The 21,037-nt window shown below is 41.7% G+C and overlaps 1 long non-coding RNA gene across 2 annotated transcripts; it reads left to right on the top strand.

Annotated features, from left to right (window-relative positions):
- Nucleotides 1-208: 208 nt before the first annotated feature.
- On the top strand, nt 209-17,186 carry LOC149170939 (uncharacterized). 2 transcript variants are annotated; one of them, XR_016259517.1, is made up of 5 exons: nt 209-454; nt 565-640; nt 748-821; nt 16,919-16,995; nt 17,103-17,186. It is a non-coding gene; the product is annotated as an uncharacterized LOC149170939 (long non-coding RNA). The 2 variants fall into 2 exon arrangements; XR_016259516.1 differs by having other exon boundaries at nt 233-454; nt 559-640.
- Nucleotides 17,187-21,037: the final 3,851 nt, after the last annotated feature.

Here is a 21,037-nt window from a genome sequence, read left to right as displayed (position 1 = left end):
ATGAATCTCCCAAAGATTTATTAACTCATTCCACCGCCTACATTAACATCGTACTGCTGGCATTTGATGCATCATAAACCTGATGCAAGAACACTCCACGCGGCGCTTGCTGCCGAGCTGAGCCCGGACTTTTCATGTGCCACCCGGTGATGAGTCTTATCCGTTTTTCAAGGGAATTAATTGTTGCCTGGCCCCGTGCTGTACGAGGCCTGCAGGCACGTCCTACCATCTGCTGAATCGACGGAGGGGCGTTACCTCAGTCAATCCGACGGTGAATGGATGTAACATATTCGCGGCTTACCAACCTATTCTGCAGCTGGCCTCGAAATCGGCTCATTTGGGTTAGTCGTTCTTCCCACCTGGAGGGTTTGTTTAGTTTTCTCTGTCCGCCCTTGTCCCGGAGGCGACTTGCAGACTCTGAACAGCTACCCGCGATTAGTACAAAGCTCCTCAGGTAAGAGCGAACAGGGTTATGAATTTTCTGCTGCCTTTGTTATATAATTCTTTTACCTTTGTTCTGTGTTTTTTTAAGCTTCTGATGTCATTCGTATAATGCAGCTACAGGCTTCGGTTATGAGTCGGCCAGCAAAACTACTAAAGAAAACATTGCCGCACTCACTCCCGCTGGGGATTTCTACAGGTAAGTTATGATAAGCTAAGTTAATTCTCTTATGCAGATATCACTGACTGCCGCATGCCTAGTACCTACCTGAGTTTATTTGTTTGTCTATCCTTTTGTTATTTCAGGCGGGGCGCCATCCCTAGCTCGGTGGCTAGCTTGGACTAGGCACAAACCCCATTTCTGCCATTTCCATTCCCAGGTACGGGAGTTTCTCTGGCTACAGCTTTTGCTGGCCAGCGCAACAGCTCTTTTGTTACAAGAAATTTCAGGGTTATCCATTTCTTGGTAAATGTTAATAGGCATGGTTTAGGAGCGGCTCCGCACTGTATTTATTGTGCGAATAATGCCTGTTTTTACTAGGCCGACTATAGTTCTCGGCTCGTCTTATATGTATGTGAATACTCTTATTGTATGCGCATAAGCGCTTACTGCTCATTCGCGACATTTGTAAATATATGGAGTATATTTCATTATACATTTCAGAGAGATATTTCATTTTACATACGGCCAATTAAAGGATAGATATCTTGTTTTTTCTCAGGATTACTGCTTCATTTGTCTGTCGTTTTTCATTGGATAGATTTTATGAAAACTTAATGTTAATCATGTCAAGGAAAGTACCATTACACGGCTTTCTGTTAGAGGTTTTCCCTTCAGTGTTTTAATTTTATGAATTGTGGCTTTCCATCAAATGGTTTTGGAAATTTCTGGCTTTCTATTTGGATAATATTTATTTACATGGCTCAATGGTTACAATTCTCACCACGGCGATGCATGTGTCATGTCTTCCTTTTTCTGTTTAAGAGGATTTGACCCATTACCATACATGCCTGAAACCCTTTTACCCCATGGGCCCAAGTCCCGACGTACTGCGGCGGTGATAGGGCAGATTGTAAGTTCCTTCAAGCTCACAGCCCTTCCCACACTTGCCTGCTTCCTGGGGCAGATTTGTGGCCTAGGCATGTGAAATTCCTACCCTAAGACAATTAAGTTCCCATACGGAGGTAATACCCTCAGGTAAATCTTGATAACACTTGGAACAAAAGAAAACCTGAATTTTCCACACTAGATCTTCTTGAGCGCTCTGTCGTAGATTGTTTCTGTTTACTGCTTGCCTTAGGAAATTTGCTCTCTTGCCCGACACCCTAGTTTTGATTTACTGGGTATGTTTTCTGGTTATATATATATATATATTACATCAGAACCAATATGCAGACGGAAATACTAATTACAATACAGATGCAAGTTTTATTTTTTATTTTTTTCGTTGGTTTACAACAAATAGATACGCTGTTTTATCCACCCACAACTAGTATCCCGTACTTACTAGCCTACATTTTGTTTATTGTTCTGAGAAAAGTTTACTTATACTGTTATGGTTAGCTTTACAAGATATATCTAGCCTTTGTACGGTCTTCCCTCCTATACCAGCTAACAAGATCAATATTCTTTACCAAAATAACAAACTTCTCATCTGTGCTCCCTTACACTTTCAGCGAAATTTTCTACAACAAACAGTGCTTTTAACATTCCCCACTCTTTAAATTTTAGGACAGAACCGCATACCTGTGTTGTCTGCCGTAGATGCCCTTTCGTCTCCTGCCTTTTAATACAGTCAACTTGCTCTTCTGCAGCTAGTCCTCCACCCGACCGTGAGACTGTCTTTCAAGACCAGTCTCCCCCCTAGCTTGCTCTAAGACAACAGTGTTAGCTAGTTGCAGCGCAGTCCTCCCCTTTTTCCCCCTTTCCTATTCTTGGAACCTATTCCACAGTTAGGGAGGGGAAAAAGTGGTTAGGGTTTTGCAACCGTTTCTTTATTATTTTTCTTTTGATATATATATATATATATATATATATATATATATATTAATTCTTTTAAATTGCACATCATCCCTGTTACTGGGAATTATTCCCCAATTCCAAAAAAAATAGATATTACTTAATTCATGCAACAGATCATAATTACCATCGTTTCATTTATGTTCTTTTTTAACTGGGGTAATAATAAAAGAATATTTACAATAATCTAGGGATATGACATCTCCCCCTCCTGAAACTAGACATCGTCCCGATGTCCTTCGGTTTTAAACAACCCTAGATAAGTCTGCTTCATAAATTTTTCATCCTCCCACGTGGCCTCTATTGGAAATAATATTGAGAGGGGGGTGAATCAGTATTATCAAACTCTTTTCAATATTCCCTCTAGATTTATAATTTAAATTATTCTTTAAATGTTGACCATTAATTTGAATGTCAATACCATATAATAATGAACAGGAACAAGAAAAACAGACAATCACACCAAAGAACACCAGATATAAGGTGGAAACCAATGTGGGTGAAAACCACCTGCTGCAATGTGTCTCTATCTTCTTTCAATTAGAAACTTCTTTTACAATGATTTTGTACGCGTGCAGTCCTTTACTAGTACGCAGGCTGCAACCTGCAGAGAGCTACAACCCTTTCTCGTTTTTCGGTCTCTCCTGGAAGGGAGCTACAACCCCCTTAGCTCTTGTACTAGCTGAGCTACTAGTACGTAGGTGTTGACCTACTTCTTTTCTTCCAAGACCACGTTTCATTAATTTTCAGACTGGATCCATGAACATCAATTAATCATCAAGTACATGCGAATCAACCAATCTCCTTTTACAATCAACTAATGAGCCTCTCAGAATGCAGTAACCAGACAAGCAATACCAGTAATCTAAACCCAGAATTCAGCAGCAATAGACAAAAGGCAGCCAACAAATATTTCAAGAAAAGTCTGCAACTTCACCAATAGAAACCTGCGAATATCCGCAGTTCTTCTTTGTCTATCCTGCGTAGCTCTGCACCTGCTCTATCTACTTGACAGCGTACCTCCGCACCTGATCTGTCTGCTGAACTGCACACCTCCGCACCTACTCCGTTTACTGGACTGTTGATCTTCGCACGAGATCCGTCTACTGAACTCCGCACCTTCGCACCTGCGGCTTTTACTGATCTGCGCACCTGCGCCTTCTACTAGAGTGCGTACCTTCGCACCTGCTCTTATCGCTGAGCTGCGTACCACCGCACCTGCGCTATGGATCGCCTGCGGACCTCCGAATAGAGCCAAATTATCAGTTCTCCAATGTGCCACAGACTGTCAGATCCACAGATTTGATCATGCGCCAAAGAGATCACGACCCTTCAATTGATCTGTTTTCTCATGCTCAGGTTCAACTCTAACTCACCAATCGATTATAATTATTTCAGATCTTGTTCCTCTTAAGATATTCAACATATAAAAAGTGCTTAGCCAATTGATCTCCTTTCCTTTTTATAGGCAAGCCCTTACTCAAACCATGGATTAAAACCATAGAAAGTCAATACAAGGGACCCAAAAACTGGGGTTCACTATTTAGATGTAGTACCATGGACCAAAACCATAGGATCACACATCGGACTAAATACCAAGGATCAATCATAAAAATTCCCACGTGCGCGTGCTTTTTTGCATTGGAGTGAGTGAATTTGATGCCCGCACCTTTTGTTCGAAGAACCTGCGTGTATGCCCGCACTTCTTGTTAGGGGCACCTACGGGTCCACAACTTTTGTTAAGCGCACCTGCGAGTATCTCATTTTCTATCATTTTGAGAGCATGAACAGTGATTTGCCACTTGAGTGAGTTGCCATCAAGGACAACACCTGTGCCATAGCACCAAACCTAAGTCATAATGCCAACAATCTCCCCCTTTGGACTTGATGGCAACCCCAAGATCCTCAAAGTCATTCTCCCCCTTTGTCATAAAGGGCAAAGGGTTATGCTCCCCCTGAGAACATGCTGAAAACTCTGTTTTGCTGTGCTGATAGTGCTCCCCCTGACTGTAGACCAGATCTGCAAAAGAAATTTTCTTCAAGAAGAACCATAAACCACCATACATCAAATGACCTTCCTATCACCAAAAGATTCTACACATACATTTATCACCCAACCAAGTGGGGATGATCCTCCCAACCAAGTGGAGTTACATCAGAAATTTACATATGACAACCAAGTACATTACATCATTCATCCTGGACATAGGCCGTTACATGACCTTGACAATAGAAATATAAGACATAGAGACAAAACATTAGCAGCAATATTCAGATCAGCATCCATGTACTCCTTCTGTACAGGCTCCTCCAAGATCTTCTACAATAATGCCAACAATGCATTATTAGAAGAATATATGTTCCCCCTGAACCTGTGCCAGTTGGTCTTTGACCAATCCATAAACCAGCGAATGTACGCGTATACCCCATATGAAACTCGCATACAACCAACAATCTCTGAAACAGATAAGATTCAACAGCAAGATGATGCATCAACTACCCCTAGCTTTTGCCTGAGGTATTCAAAGGTCTCCCTGGGCAGCGGTTTGGTGAGTATATCGGCAACTTGTTCCTTAGAGGGAACATACTCCAACTTAATCTTTTGTTCAAGCACTTGTTCCCGAAGAAAACGATACTTGATTGGAATGTGCTTGGTCTTTGAATGCATGACAGGATTCTTTGAAATACTGATTGCACTTGTATTATCACAGAAGATGGAGATAGGTGGAGTACAAGTGATTCGCATGTCTTGCAATGTTTGCATCATCCAAAGAAGTTGTGTGCAGCAAGATGCAGCTGCTACATATTCTGCTTCTGCTGTAGATAATGCAATACAGCTTTGTTTCTTGCTGAACCAAGATACTAATCTAGGATCCATGAAGAATGCACCACCACTAGTGCTTTTCCTGTCATCCACGCTTCCGGCCCAATTTGCATCTGTATAAGCATGAAGTGTGAGATCTGTATCTCTAGGATACCATAAGCCATAGTTTTGAGTTCCTTGAAGGTACTTGAAGATTCTCTTAACTAACTGAAGATGAGTTTCCTTTGGATTTGCCTGAAATCTTCCAACAATTCCCACTGCATGCATGATGTCTGGTCGGGTTCTTGTCAAATAAAGCAGACTTCCAATCATGGATCTATAGGTTGGTTAATGTACAGCTGCCGACTCATCATTCGCGCTGAGGCTGCATCCTGTCACCATAGGGGTACATACTGGTTTCGAATCCTCCATCCCATATTTCTTCAAGATCTGCTTGAGATACTTGGTTTGTGATAGAAAAATACCGTCTTTGTTTTGTTGGACTTGCAAACCAAGGAAATATGTGAGCTCACCAAGCATGGACATTTCAAACTCCTTTTGCATCACCAAGGCAAACTTTTGACTCATGTCTTCTTCATTGCTACCACAGATGATTTCATCTACATACACAAGTATTAGCAACTTTTCATTATCAACCTTTATATATAGATTGCTGCCAGATGATCCTTTTATAAAACCTTGTTGATGAAGATATTTATCCAACCGATAATACCATGCCCTAGGAGCCTGTTTAAGACCATAGAGAGCCTTTTTGAGCCTGCATACAAGATTTGGATCATTTCCAAGGATGAACCCATCTGGTTGTTCAATGTACACTTCTTCATTCAAGTCTCCATTCAAAAAGGCATATTTTACGTCCATCTGAAATACTTTGAACTTTTGAAAGCTAGAGAGAGCAAGAAACATTCTTATAGCCTCAAGTCTAGCAACTGGTGCAAAGGTTTCTTCAAAGTCTATGCCCTCTTGTTGCGCATATCCTTTACAAACAAGTCTTGCCTTGTTTCTAACCACATCTCCATTTTCATTTAGTTTATTTTTGAAAATCCACTTTGTCCCTATGACATTCTTATCTTTTGGTCTAGGAACCAATTCCCAAGTGTTATTCCTTTCAATCTGTTCAAGTTCTTCATCCATTGCCTTAACCCAACATTCATCTTTGCATGCCTCTCTTACATTTTGTGGTTCAGTCAAGAAAAGTAATGCCAAATAGCTTGAAGCTTCTGCAATTGTTCTTCTTGTTTGTATGCCTGTCTCCTTTTGCCCCAAAATTTGAGATTTTGGATGATTCTTTTGAACATACCTGGATGGAGTCTTTTCTTCTATCCTTATCTATTCCTCTGGTGCCTCATGGGTTTCTTTTTCATTATGAATCTGATTTGATGTTGATGGATAATCCTCATCATCTTCGAAGTCTTCAGATCTTACCTGCCTGGGAGTGTATTCTTTTTCATCCACCACTACATCAATGCTGTCGACAATTCTTCCAAGCCTTTTATTGTAACATTTGTAAGCTTTGCTGTGAGGAGAATAACCAAGGAGAATACCTTCATCTGCTCTAGGTTCAAACTTGCCAAGATTTTCATCATTATTTTTAATATAGCATTTGCTTCCAAAGATTTTGAAATGTTTTACCGAAGGAGTCTCACCATACCAGAGCTCATGAGGAGTTTGAGTGATGTTCACCCGAATATTTGTCTTGTTGAGAATAACAACTACAGCAAATGCGGCTTCACCCCGGAAGGTTGCGAGAGTTCCAGATTCATCAAGCATAGCTCGAGCCATTTGTTGAATCGTTCTGTTCATCCTTTCCACCACTCTATTTTGCTGTGGAGTCCTAGCTGTAGAAAATTCCCTTCTTATTCCATGTTCTTCACAAAAGTCGAAAAATTCATTTGAGGTAAACTCCCCACCTCTATCAGACCTGAGGCATTTGATTTTGTGATCTGATTCATTCTCTACTAAGGCTCTGAACAATTTGAACTTTTCAAAGGCTTCGTCTTTGTGCTTCATAAGTCCTATCCAACACATCCTGGAAAAGTCGTCAATGAATAATATGAAATATTCTTCTCCTCGAGGTGACCTTTTCCTAGATGGGCCACATACATCAGTATGGACAAGTTCAAGTGGCCTGCTAGCTGATCCTTCCTTCTCAGGGAAGTTAGTTCTGGTTTGCTTACCAAACTGACATGATTTGCAAATTGTATTGTCAGGAATTTTGATGTCTGGAAGACCACGAACTGCTTGGTATTTACATGCTTTCCTTATCTGTGGGAAGCTAAGATGCCCCAATCTTCTGTGCTATAACCAATGTTCATCGTTCTTGCTTAGATAGCATTGATGTTGTCCTTCTTTGAATATGTATAAATTATTTGGAGTCCTTATGCCTTTGATCACTGTTTTTCTTGTATCAAGATCACGAACACTACATCCATTTGATCGAAATATTACCTTCGTTCCTTGATCACACATCTGACTGACACTCAACAAATTATGCTTTAACCCATCAACATACATAACATTTCCAGCTTTGACCTTTTCTTTCAACAGAACAGAATCTTTACCTTTTATGAGCGCAGGGGTGTCATTTCCAAAAGAGACCTTCTTCTCCTTCTCTAAGGCACAATATGACTGGATTTTTTCTTTATCACCCGTCATGTGTTTCGAACAGCCACTGTCAATGTACCATTGATTTTCTTGCCCTTCTGCATATAAAGCTATACCACATCTCTCTAGTTGTGGTTCCTTCATTCTCCATGTTTTGGCATATGAGGCTTGTTCCTTTGTTTGCCGAAACTTGCTCCTGCATTCAGAATCTTCATGACCGAAGTTCTTACAAATAGAACATTCAATTTCATTCTCAAGGGCAGAAAAGTTATTGTAGGTTCTTTTCGTGATCCCAATCATACTTCTTTGTTTTTGAGCTTCTCTAGTCATGATTGTCCTATAGGCAACACATTGAGCTGCTTTGTGGCCGAAGTTATGACAAGAGAAACATTGGCCATTGAAGAAACTCCTGTGATTATCAAATCTACTAGCCAAATGATTGTAGTTTCTATTGACATCCATTCTTGAGGCATATTGAGAAGGTTTTACCTCAGGCTGGTTGTAGCTTTTGTTTGTCCTTAAAGTAGATTGCCCTCGATTTACTTGATAGTATTTGTTCATTCTTGAGGTAAACTGTCCCTGATTTACTTGATGATTAGGCCTTTGCTCGCTCCTCCTTGCTGCATCAAGATAGCTTTTGGAGGTGGATGCTTGAGATGCTTCTTTATTATATCCCAGACCTGTCTTGATTAGTTGAGAACGCTACACATTGATAATCTCATCTAGAGTTTCAAATCCTTTAACAAATTTAAGATTAAGAGCTTTTGTTTTCTCAATCTCTTTTCTAATACCAACAATTTCACATTCAAACTTTTCATGAAGTTTTTCTTTTTCAGCCAGTTGGAATTGCAGAGTATCAATAATCATATTTTTCTCTTCTAAACAAATATTGAGTTTAGAAATCTCTTCATACAGACCTTTTTCATCTATAGCATCCATGAAATCATCATCTTCAAAAGCCATTAAGAGTCTATAATTGTTACCTTGTTCATCTTCGTCACTATTTGAAAGTCCATCACTGTCTTCATGAGTGTAATAGCTTTTTTTATTTACATTTTGTTTCTTGTTTCATCTGACAGGTTCCTTACCTTTATCAAGCTTGTCTTTATGAGGACACTTTGCAGCATAGTGACCGACTCTTCCACAAGCAAAGCATTTGAAAGGTAATTTACCTCTGAATCTTCCAGCACCCCGTTGAAGGTTCTTGACAAAATTTGATTCTTCGTCTTCTTTTGATAGATGTCCTGACTCGTAGTAATCTCCTTTGCCTGAAGCCTTGAATGCAGCTTATCTTCTGTCTGATGGTCCTCCTTTCCTCATTTCGTAAGCGGTCAGAATTCCGCGCAGCTGTGACATAGTGAGGTTTCGTAGATTCTCCTTTTCTTCTATTGCAGAGACTTCAGATTCAAATTTAGGGGACAAGGATTTTAGAACCTTTTCAACCACAATAGCCTCCTTTACTTCTTCACCCAATTTTTTCATACAATTAACAATCTCATCTACACAAAGGAAATAGTTAGCCACACTTTCATCATTGTACATTCTGAGATTTTCATACTGAATTCTGAGGGTTTGAAGTTTTGCTCGTTTTACCTGTTCATCTCCTTCATAGCTCAGAACAATCTTGTCCCATATTTCTTTTGTGGATTTATACTGCATAACCTTGATGAATTCTGATTGAGATAGACATCCTAATAGAGTATTAACAGCTTTTGCATTTGTTTCATATTGCTTCTTACCCGCCGGATCTGTAGGTGTTGCTGACGGAAAAGTGTACCCTATATCTATGATATCCCAAACTTCTGTACCAAGAGATTGAAGATAGGCAGTGACACTTACCTTCCAATATACGAAGTTTGTCCCATAAAAAATTAGTGGCCCAATCAATGCTTCTCTCTCGTAGTTGCTCATGATGGTAGATCTTCCTTCAAGCTATCAAGCTTCTTCTGAAGGCCCTGCTCTGATACCAATTGTTGGAGATAATACTGAGAGGGGGGGTGAATTAGTATTATCAAACTCTTTTCAATATTCCCTTTAGATTTATAATTTAAATTATTCTTCAGATGTTGACCATTAATTTGAATGTCAGTACCATATAATAATGAACAGGAACAAGAAAAACAGACAATCACACCAAAGAACACCAGATATAAGGTGGAAACCCAATGTGGGTGAAAACCACCTGCTGCAATGTGTCTCTATCTTCTTTCAATTAGAAATTTCTTTTACAATGATTCTGTACTGGTGCAGTCCTTTACCAGTACGCAGGCTGCAACCTGCAGAGAGCTACAACCCTCTCTCGTTTTCCAGTCTCTCTTGGAAGGGAGCTACAAACCCCTTAGCTCTTGTACTAGCTGAGCTACTAGTACATAGGTGCTGACCTACTTCTTTTCTTCCAAGGACCACGTTTCATTAATTTTCAGACTGAATCCATGAACATCAATTAATCATCAAGTACATGTGAATCAACCAATCTCCTTTTACAATCAACTAATGAGCCTCTCAGAATGCAGTAACCAGACAAGCAATACCAATAATCTAAACCCAGAATTCAGCAGCAATAGACAAAAGGCAGCCAACAAATATTTCAAGAAAAGTCTGCAACTTCACCAATAGTAACCTGCGAATATCCGCAGTTCTTCTTTGTCTACCCTGTGTAGCTCCGCACTTGCTCTGTTTACTTGACAGCGTACCTCCGCAGCTGATCTGTCTGCTGAACTACACACCTTCGCACCTACTCCGTTTACTGGACTACTGATCTCTGCACGTGATTCGTTTGCTGAACTACGCACCTCCGCATCTGCGGCTTTTGTTGAACTGCGCACCTCCGCACTTGCGCCTTCTACTAGACTACGTACCTCCGCACCTGCTCTTGTCGCCGAGCTGCGTACCACCGCACCTGCGCTGTGGATCGCCTGCGGACCTCTGAATAGAGCCAAATTATCAGTCCTCCAATGTGCCACAGACTGTCAGATCCATAGATATGATCATGCGCCAAAGAGATCACGACCCCTCAATTGATCTGTCTTCTCATGCTCATGTTCAACTCTAACTCACCAACCGATTATAATTATTTCAGATCTTGTTCCTCTTAAGATATTCAACATATAAAAAGTGCTTAGCCAATTGATCTCCTTTCCTTTTTATAGGCAAGCCCTTACTCAAACCATGGATCAAATCCATAGAAAGCCAATACAAGGGACCCAAAAACCGGGGTTCACTATTTTAGATGTAGTACCATGGACCAAAACCATAGGATCACACACGTCGGACTAAATACCAAGGATCAATCATAAAAATTCCCACGTTTGCGCGCTTTTCTGCATTGGAGTGAGTGAATTTGACGCCCGCACCTTTTGTTCGGAGAACCTGCGGGTATGCCCGCACTTCTTGTTAGGGGCACCTGCGGGTTTGTAGCTTTTGTTAACCGCACCTGCGGGTATCTCATTTTCTATCATTTTGAGAGCCTGAACAGTGATTTTCCATCAAGGACAACACCTGTGCCATAGCACCAAACCTGAGACATAATGCCAATAGCCTCATCAGGCCCGAAGTGCTGCCACTGCACTTTAATTTGGGTAATATCCCACTTCCGTAGCATGACTTCTCTCCGGTCGAGAATGCTCAGTGGTTCGACCCGGATTTCTCCTTCCGGTTCTACCTGCAACATGCAATATCCTGAGTCAGTTTTCCTTTTAGGAGGAAACATTTAAATTGATCTTTGGAGAAAATTCTCACCTGAATTTCCTGCCAATTAATTACATGTTTAGGATCATAAACATATTTCTTTAATACGGAGACATGAAAAACATTGTGAACGCGTATGTGACTAGGCAGAGCGAGTTGGTATGCCACTGGTCCAATTCTTGCTAAGATTTGGAATGGTCCACAGTACTGAGGTGCCAACTTAGAGCTCCCACTCCACTGTAGTGTGCTCTTCTTGGCTCGAATCCTCACATACACATGATCGCCGACCTGGTATTCCTTAAACCTCCTTTTCCGGTCAGCGAAGTTCTTTTGTCTGTCCTGATCTGCTTTCAGATTAGAGCGCACCTTTTTTACCAGTTCCTCCATTTCCTTAAGCATGTCAGGGCCTAATCTCAGTTTGTCTTCCGGTCCACTCTAGCTTGAGGGGGTGCGGCACTTCCGCCCATACAATACTTCAAAAGGGCTCATCCCCAGTGATGTGTGGTAGCCATTACTATATGTGAACTCCACCAAATGAAGATAGTCTTCCCACTTGTTTGGTTGCTGCATCACAAAAGCCCTAAACATATCTTCCACCACCTGATTCACCCGCTCAGTTTGTCCGTCGGTTTGAGGGTGATAGGTCGTGCTAAAGTTCAACTGAGTTCTCAATTCTTCAAACAACGTCCTCCAAAAGGCCGATGTAAATTTTACATCCCGATCTGAAATGATTATCTTAGGTAGCCCATGTAGCTTAAATATATTTTGCATGAACACATGAGCGATCTGCACAGCTCTGTACGTAGATTGCACAGGTATAAAGTGTGCTGCCTTGCTTAGTTTATCCACTACGACCATGATGGAGTCATTGTTCTTCTTTGATTTAGGCAACCCTGTTATGAAATCCATGGTAATGGTTTCCCACTTCCATTCCGGTATGGGTATTGGTTGTAACAGTCCCGTAGGATGTTGGTGTTTTTCTTTAATTTGCTGGCATTCTAGACATCGAGCCAAGTATCTGGCCACCTCTTTCTTCATTCCCGGCCAATAATACTCTTTCCGAAGTGCAGTGACCATATTTTGATATCCTGGGTGTCCGACATAATGACTTCTATGGTACTCGTCTAATATCAGACTTTTGATGTTGTTTTGATTGGGTACGTACAACCTACCCTTATAATGCAAGTTCCCAACAGCATCTAAAGCATAATCTGGCTGTTTTTCATTGTTGTTCGGTAGCTGTACTTGCTGTTTTATCAGCTGATAAACAACATCTTGTTCGGCTGCCTTCTGGATCATCTCCCCGAAGGGGATTTTCCCTTCGCTGCAAGAAACCTCATATAAGCATTGCAACTTTCGACTTAATGCATCAGCCACCCGATTCTCCTTCCCTTTTAAATGCTTGATCTCAAAATTGAAACTGCTCAGAAAATCCACCCACTGAGCTTGTCTCGCATTTAGAGTGGGCTGATTGAAATAATTAGTCAGGCTATGATGGTCTGTCAATAACAGAAATTTCTTCCCCATAAGGTAATGTCGCCACATTTTCAGGGCGTGAATCACAGCAGCCAGCTCTAGATTGTAAGCAGAATATTTCTGCTCATGCTCTTTTAACTTTCTTGATTCATATGCTATCACCTTTCCTTCCTGCATTAACACACCTCCTACCCCTTCCTTGCTTGCGTCAGTACACACTACATACTCTTTACTGGGGTTGGCTATGCTTAGAACAGGTGCTGTGGTGAGTAGATATTTCAGTTGCTTGAAACTTCTTTGACATTCAGGAGTCCACCTGAAAGTTTTCCCTTTTTTTTGCAAGGATGTGATTGGATAAGCTACTCTTGAAAATCCCTCTACAAACCGTCGATAATAACCTGCTAGCCCCATGAAAGATCGGATATCCGCCACATCTTTGGGTACTGGCCACTCCATAATGGTCCTAATCTTTTCAGGATCCACGGCAATCCCATCTTTAGTGATGATGTGGCCCAGATATTGTATCTGCTCCTTAAAGAATTCACATTTACTAAACTTGGCATATAATTGGTGTTCTCGGAGGGTTTGCAATACTATCCTGAGGTGCTCTTGATGCTCCTCTTTAGTCCGAGAGTAAATCAATATATCGTCAATAAAGATCAGCACAAACTTATCTAAATACCGATGAAACACACTATTCATCAAACACATAAAGGTGGCGGGAGCATTGGTCAACCTGAAGGGTAACACCACAAACTCATAGTGACCATACCGCGTTCTAAACACTGTCTTAGCTATGTCTTCTTCTTTAATTCGGATTTGGTGATACCCGGATCGCAAATCAATCTTTGAGAAAATTGTTGCTCCCTTCACCTGGTCAAACAGCTCATCGATTCGGGGCAGAGGGTACTTGTTCTTGATTGTCAATTTGTTTAACTGGCGATAATCCATACACATGCGGAGAGTCCCGTCCTTTTTCTTCACAAACAATACCGGGGCTCCCCAAGGGGACACACTGGGGCGAATGTATTTTTTGTCCAGCAGCTCCTATGATTGCATCTTCAGCTCTGTTAGTTCTGGTACACTCATTCTGTAGGGGGCCCGAGAAACTGGGGCTACCCCCAGCACCAGTTCTATTGTAAAATCTATGTCCCTTTTCGGTGGCAATCCCAGTATTTCCTCTGGAAATACATCGGCAAATTCCTGTATCACAGGAATATTCTCCAATGTAGCTGTTTTGTCTTTCGAGTTAGCGTATCCCACTTGAATGGCATAGATTTGAGACCCTTTCCGGATGAATTTTGCTAGCTGCGAGGCAGTTATGGGCCGAAGCTGCACTGGCTGCTTTATCCCCTGCACCTCTTGTTTTACTCCCAGCTCATCCTTATAACTGATAGTCTTGGTCTTACAGTTAATTATGGACCAGTGTTTTTCTAGCCAGTCCATACCAATCAGTACATCGTAAGAGCCAAGGGGAAGCACATTTAGATCCATTGTTATGTACTGTCCTGCTATTTTTATTGGGCAGTTTTTGACCTTATTACTTGCCTTTTCGTCCCTGTGGCCAGCTGAACTAGCCAGGGGGTCTTAAACTTAACAGGCTGTAGCTTACAATGTTCCACAATTCTAAGACTAACGTAACTTAATGTTGCACCAGGGCCTATTAAAATCCTTACAGCAAGGTCTAAGAGTTTACCTTTGAATTCCACCATGGTCGGTCGGTACTCTGCTTGGAGGTCTTCCAAAGCGGCATTGATCTTTGGCAATGTTCGTCCTACATCGCCAACAGTACAGGATTCATACACCTGGGAAACCTGTTCAACTCCTTTTCGCTGGGGGGAGTTTTTCACGTAATGGGGCCCACCACAGCGCCAACATTGGACTGGGGGCCTTGCTGTCCCGTCGCTGTCTATTTTCCTAGTTCGTTCATTGGTTCTAGACTCACTGGGGGGCTGCAGTCAGAGTGTATTTTTCTGTGAATTTCTGCTGATTTGCCCCTTGGCGAATCCTTTGCTCCCTCCACCGCGATTACTTTTTGTGCTCCCAACGAATTTGCTGCCTTTCTTATCGACCCATTTCTTACCCTGGGCATCTCCTTTCTGCTTGCTTTGCTGATAGCAGATTCGGGCCTTGCAAATAGCCTCGTCCATCATCTTTGGGTTGTCAAATTCAATCCTTTCCCTCATACTTGACGGTAAGCTGCTAACAAACCTCTGCACTTTAGCTTTTTATTCCCGTATATAGGGCACATAACGAAGTAGGGAAGTAAAGCGAGTAATAAATTCGTCCATAGTCTGCTGCCCCAACCGTAGGTCATGGAATTCTCGTGCCTTCTCATCGTAGAAGCGTTCGGTCAGGTACCTTTCCTTAAAATATCTTTGAAAATTTTCCCAGGTGATATTTTGTTCACTTACACCCTTTACCATTTTAACCTCCTCCCACCACAGGGTGGCTTTTCCCTGTAATTGGAAGATGGCCAACCGCACCTTGAGGTTGTGGTCATAGTCATAAAGCTGGAAATATTTGTTCATATTGATCAACCAGGCCTCCACTGCTTCCTCTTGTTCTCCATCAAAGTGCGGGGGCTTGATTTTACAGAATTCTCCCTGCAACTCAATCCGATGCCTTTTGGATGTCTGCTGTTCAGAGGCATTATTCGAACGCTCCTCGTCCCTTTCTTTTGATTCTTCGGGTTTTGTGTGGGGAATCCATTCACCTGATATCCTTTGCTGTTCAAAACTGGGATTCGATGGCTGTTGATTTTTGCTATCAGATAGGCTTTTTATGATCCTCTCCTGCTCCATAATCAAGCGTGCATTATCTTCTCGTAATCGGGCCATCTCATTTTTCAGTTCTTGTACTGTTTCCAAAATCGCCATATTGGTATTACGTGCTTCCTCACCCAGCTGAACCCATAACTCAGGATTGTTTTCGGAACCTGTTGCAGGCCTTTGACCCCCCCCAAACTGGTGGGAGGCGCTATCTATTCGCCTCATGTTGTCTGTTGTTCCTGTGCTTACCACATACAAGTAACAACAGGAAGGTCATCACATTATCTGTTTTGTTTACACATTAAAAAAAACGAGATAAGTTGTAAATACAATGGGTGAGTAGTTTTTTTTTTTTGTTCATTGTACCAGGTTTTCCAGTACCTAGAGGCCACAGTTTTGTTCCTAAGCTCTGATACCACTTGTAATGTCTCCACACAGTTTTGTTCCTAAGCTTTGATACCACTTGTAATGTCTCCACACGTAATTTTTTTTACACACATATATAATTAAAATTTGGGGATTAACATTTAATTTAATCCTTATTGCTATGAATCTCCCAAAGATTTATTAACTCATTCCACCGCCTACATTAACACCGTACTGCTGGCATTTGATGCATCATAAACCTGATGCAAGAACACTCCACGAGGCACTTGCTGCCGAGCTGAGCCCGGAATTTTCATGTGCCACCCGGTGATGAGTCTTATCCATTTTTCAAGGGAATTAATTGTTGCCTAGCCCTGTGCTGTACATGGTAAATCTCGTTGAATTGACGGAGGGGCATTACCTTAGTCAATCCGACGGTGAATGGATGTAGCATATTTGTGGCTTAACAACCTATTCTGTAGCTGGCCTCGAAATCGGCTCATTTGGGTTAGTCGTTCTTCCGACCTGGAGGGTTTGTTTAGTTTTCTCTGTCTGACCTCATCTCGGAGGCGACTTGCAGAATCTGAACAACTACTCGCGATTAGTACAAAGCTCCTTAGGTAAGAGCGAACAGGGTTATGAATTTTCTGCTGCCTTTGTTATATAATTCTTTTACCTTTATTCTGTGTTTTTTAAGCTTCTGATGTCATTCGTATAATGTAGCTACAGCCTTCGGTTATGAGTCGGCCAGCAAAACTACTAAAGAAAACATTGCCGCACTCACTCTTGCTGGGGATTTTCTACAGGTAAGTTATGATAAGCCAAGTTAATTCTCTTAGTGAGATATCACTGACTGCCGCATGCCTAGTACCTACCTGAGTTTATTTGTTTGTCTATCCTTTTGTTATTTCAGGTGGGGTGTCATCCCTAGCTCGGTGGCTAGCTTGGACTAGGCACAAACCCCATTTCTGCGATTTCCATTCCCAGGTACGGGAGTGTAATGACCCCAGACAATGTAAATGTGAGATTTTACTATGGTAAAAGACAGTATGACAGTTGTTGTTTTATGTTTTAAAAACAAAACTGTGACAAACTATTTTATAAAAGTAATTTTAAATATTTTCTTGAAATGCTGGCAGCCTCTAGGAGGTGGATTTAAAAGAAAGAGATCAGTTTTAATAACTGATTGAAACTACCCTCCCAAACAGGAAAAGTCTTGGCTGTAGGGAGGAAGTTCTGGGCTGTTGGGACAGACAGAAGAGACCTTTTCCAAGAAAAGGAAAAAGGAAAAGAGAAAGGGAACTGGTTAAGTCTGGTAAGGACCAGATAACCTGGCACAAGGTGCACAAATCTTGTTGAGGGCTTGAGGCCTGCAAGATGGCTCGGGGGGAGAATTCCGTCTGAGAGATGGATCTCATGGCTGGGTGGAAGAGCAGACTTGAAGCACAGGTGACTTGCTTGAGTATCTATTTTGACTCTGGTGAACCAGGTACGGTTTTAAACCTCAGAGTCCTTTTGAATTAAATGAGAAACTTACAGTGACCCCACAGTGGTTAAATAAGAACTGTGTTTCGGTTCTTAGAACTGTTATATTGTTCATATAACTACATAAGTGTAGTATTAATTTAAAGGACAGGTTATCAGCTGATAGACCTGATCTAAATCTAGCCTAGCGGTTAACAAAAAATCCCCGCCCTCCATTTCCAGGATGAGATCTCGTCCGTCCAGGCTTAGCGGAAAAATGAAGCGGGAAGGCCGAGAAACCCGAGCCCGAGATGTCACTTGGCTGGATGGCCACCTGTCCTGATGTGGACCGAGGTCATTTAAGTAACATATGAGTTGGCGCCTGCAAGGGCTGCGGCCGGACCACCAGACCTCGAGCCAAACAAATGTACGCTGTATGCTGAGGGGGTTTAATAATTAGGTTCGGCTGTAAGTCAAAGGTGCTCCATAAAACAAGTTACGCCATAAACTTAATACCCTGGTGCAAATGTATACATGTTACAAAGTAATTAAGTGGTAGAATAATAAGGTTATTATTACGCACGATGCCTGGCATAAGTGTGGGTATATAGTTTGAGCCCGTGGCAATGCACAAAGTATAAGTATATGGTATAGCTAAGTTATGTATATGGTATGCTTTTGAGTATTTAAATATTTTTTTTTATCTATGTATATTCATATGAACAGGGGTGTGACAAATTGGTATCAGAGCCAAGTTACAACACTGTGGCCTCAAGCATGACATGTTTCACTGTGCAGAAGCATACACCATGCATACATATGAAAAACTAATAATTTACTTAACTGTTGTTCTGTCTATTTAGGGGTGAGACACAGAATTATAACAGCTAACAGTTAAGCCAGAAAAAGTAACGAAATGCAAGGAGCCGGCAGTAACCCTCGGGAAAACCCAGAGCTGTGGGTACAGTTGGGTGAGGAAACACGAAGTACTAACCTCGCAATCCTGGAAACTGTTCAGGAGTTGAAAAATGAGATGGCACGGTTGCGAGAGGACAACGCGCGTTTGACGGTAGAGCAGGAAAGAATTCTGAAGAGTTTGTCAGACAGGCAAAATCCACCTTTATCTAATCCCAACGCGGAACAGCAGAGGATGACAGAAGAACAAGACTATCAGATTGAACCTGAAAATTCAGATGGTAAAGAGGATCATTTTGATAATGTACCAGAGCAACAAACCTCAAAACGTCAGAGAATGGAGCTGCAGGGAGAATTCCGAAAAATTAAACCCCCACATTTCGATGGAGAACAGGAAGAAGCAGCTGAAGCATGGTTAATAAATATGAACAAATATTTTCAGTTGTATGAGTATGATCATAACTTGAAGGCGAGACTGGCTATTTTCCAGTTACAAGGTAAGGCAACCTTGTGGTGGGAGGAAATCAAGATTGTCAAGGGGGTAAGTGAACGGACCATTACATGGGAGAAATTTCAGAAATACTTCAAAGAAAGGTACCTGACTGAGCGCTTCTACGATGAAAAGGCGAGGGAATTACATGATTTAAGACTGGGGCAGCAGACTATGGACGAGTTCATTAATCGTTTTACTTCTCTACTACGTTATGTACCCTATATCAAAGAGGAAAAAGCCAAGGTCCAAAGGTTTGTGAGCAGCTTACCTTCATATATAAGAGAGAGGATTGAGTTTGGCAATCCTAGAACCATGGATGAGGCTATTCGTAAAGCAAGGATCTTCTACCAGCAGAATAAACAGAGGGGGGATACTTCAAATAAAAGATGGAATGACAAAAAGAGCAGTCGGATGGTTGGAAGCAGCAAGGGAGGTCGCATCAGTGGAAGTAAGGGAGCTGGTAAAAGATTAAACAGTAGATCTGTAGCAAGAAGTGCGCCCCGAGCTAGGCCAATAAGTGAATCTAGAGTAAGTGAGCAGCCTGTTAGGCCAGAAGGTGAAGGGATGACCAGACCTCCAGTTCAATGCTGGGGCTGTGGAGGACCTCACTATGTTAAAAACTGCCCACAGCGAAAGGGGACAGACCAGATATCCCAAATTCATGAAGCTTCGACCGTTGGGGACGTGGCACGTAATGTACCCAGAATTAATGCAGCTTTGGAGGACCGCCAAGCGGAATACCAGCCGACTATGGTTGAATTTGAAGGTAAAATTTCAAACCTTTCTATAGCTGTTCTTATTGATCCAGGAGCTACTTTAAGTTATGTTAGCCCAAAGATAGTAGAACAGTGTAAGTTACAATCTGAAAAGTTAAGAAATCCGTGGCTGGTCCAATTAGCTACAGGAGCCAAGAGACGAGTCTTGGCCAAAATAAATAATTGCTCTTTAACCATAGCAGGGCAGCCAATAGTGGCAGATTTAAACATACTACCCTTGGGTTCATATGACATCCTGATTGGGATGGATTGGCTGGAGAAACACTGGTCCTTAGTGAATTACAAGACAAAGACCATTTACTATAAGGATGACCGTGGAGAGCAACAGGAATTACAAGGAATCAAGCATCCTGTACAAATTCGACCCATTACAGTATCCCAGTTAGTTAAATGCATCAAGAAGAAATGTCAGATTTACGCTATTCAGGTGGGATACGCAAATCAGAAGGATAAAACTGCTATGCTGGGAAACATTCCGGTGGTACAAGAATTTGCAGATGTTTTTCCCGAGGAAGTACCGGGATTACCACCTAAAAGAGATGTGGACTTCACCATTGAATTGATTCCGGGAGCAGCACCCGTGTCACGGGCACCATACCGAATGAGCGTACCAGAACTAACAGAATTAAAAATGCAACTGCAGGAGCTGTTAGACAAAAATTACATCCGTCCCAGTGTATCACCCTGGGGAGCCCCAGTGTTATTTGTCAAAAAGAAAGATGGAACTTTTCCGATGTGTATTGACTATCGTCAGCTGAATAAGCTCACGATCAAAAATAAATATCCTTTGCCCCGGATCGACGAACTTTTTGATCAGGTGAAGGGGGCAATGGTATTCTCTAAGATCGATCTGCGATCTGGTTATCATCAGATCAGAATTAAAGAAGAGGATATCGCTAAGACAGCTTTCAGAACGCGGTATGGGCATTACGAGTTCGTCGTGCTACCTTTTGGTCTGACCAATGCACCTGCTACCTTCATGTGTTTGATGAACAATGTGTTTCATAAGTTCTTAGATAAATTTGTGCTGATATTCATAGACGATATTCTGATTTACTCCCGATCAAGGAGGGAGCATGAGGAACACCTTAGAGTGGTGTTGCAAACTTTGCGAGAACATCAGTTATATGAAAAGTTTAGTAAGTGTGATTTCTTTAAGGAGGAGATACAATACTTAGGCCATGTAATCACAAAGGAATG

This window comes from Pinus tabuliformis, chromosome 4_2 (assembly GCF_031772625.1).
Source record: "Pinus tabuliformis cultivar Carrire ecotype Pingquan chromosome 4_2, CPIR1, whole genome shotgun sequence".
In the NCBI taxonomy this organism is placed as follows: domain Eukaryota; kingdom Viridiplantae; phylum Streptophyta; class Pinopsida; order Pinales; family Pinaceae; genus Pinus; species Pinus tabuliformis.
The sequence above is the reverse complement of the archived record's forward strand: the minus strand, read 5'-3'. Positions and strand labels throughout refer to the sequence as shown.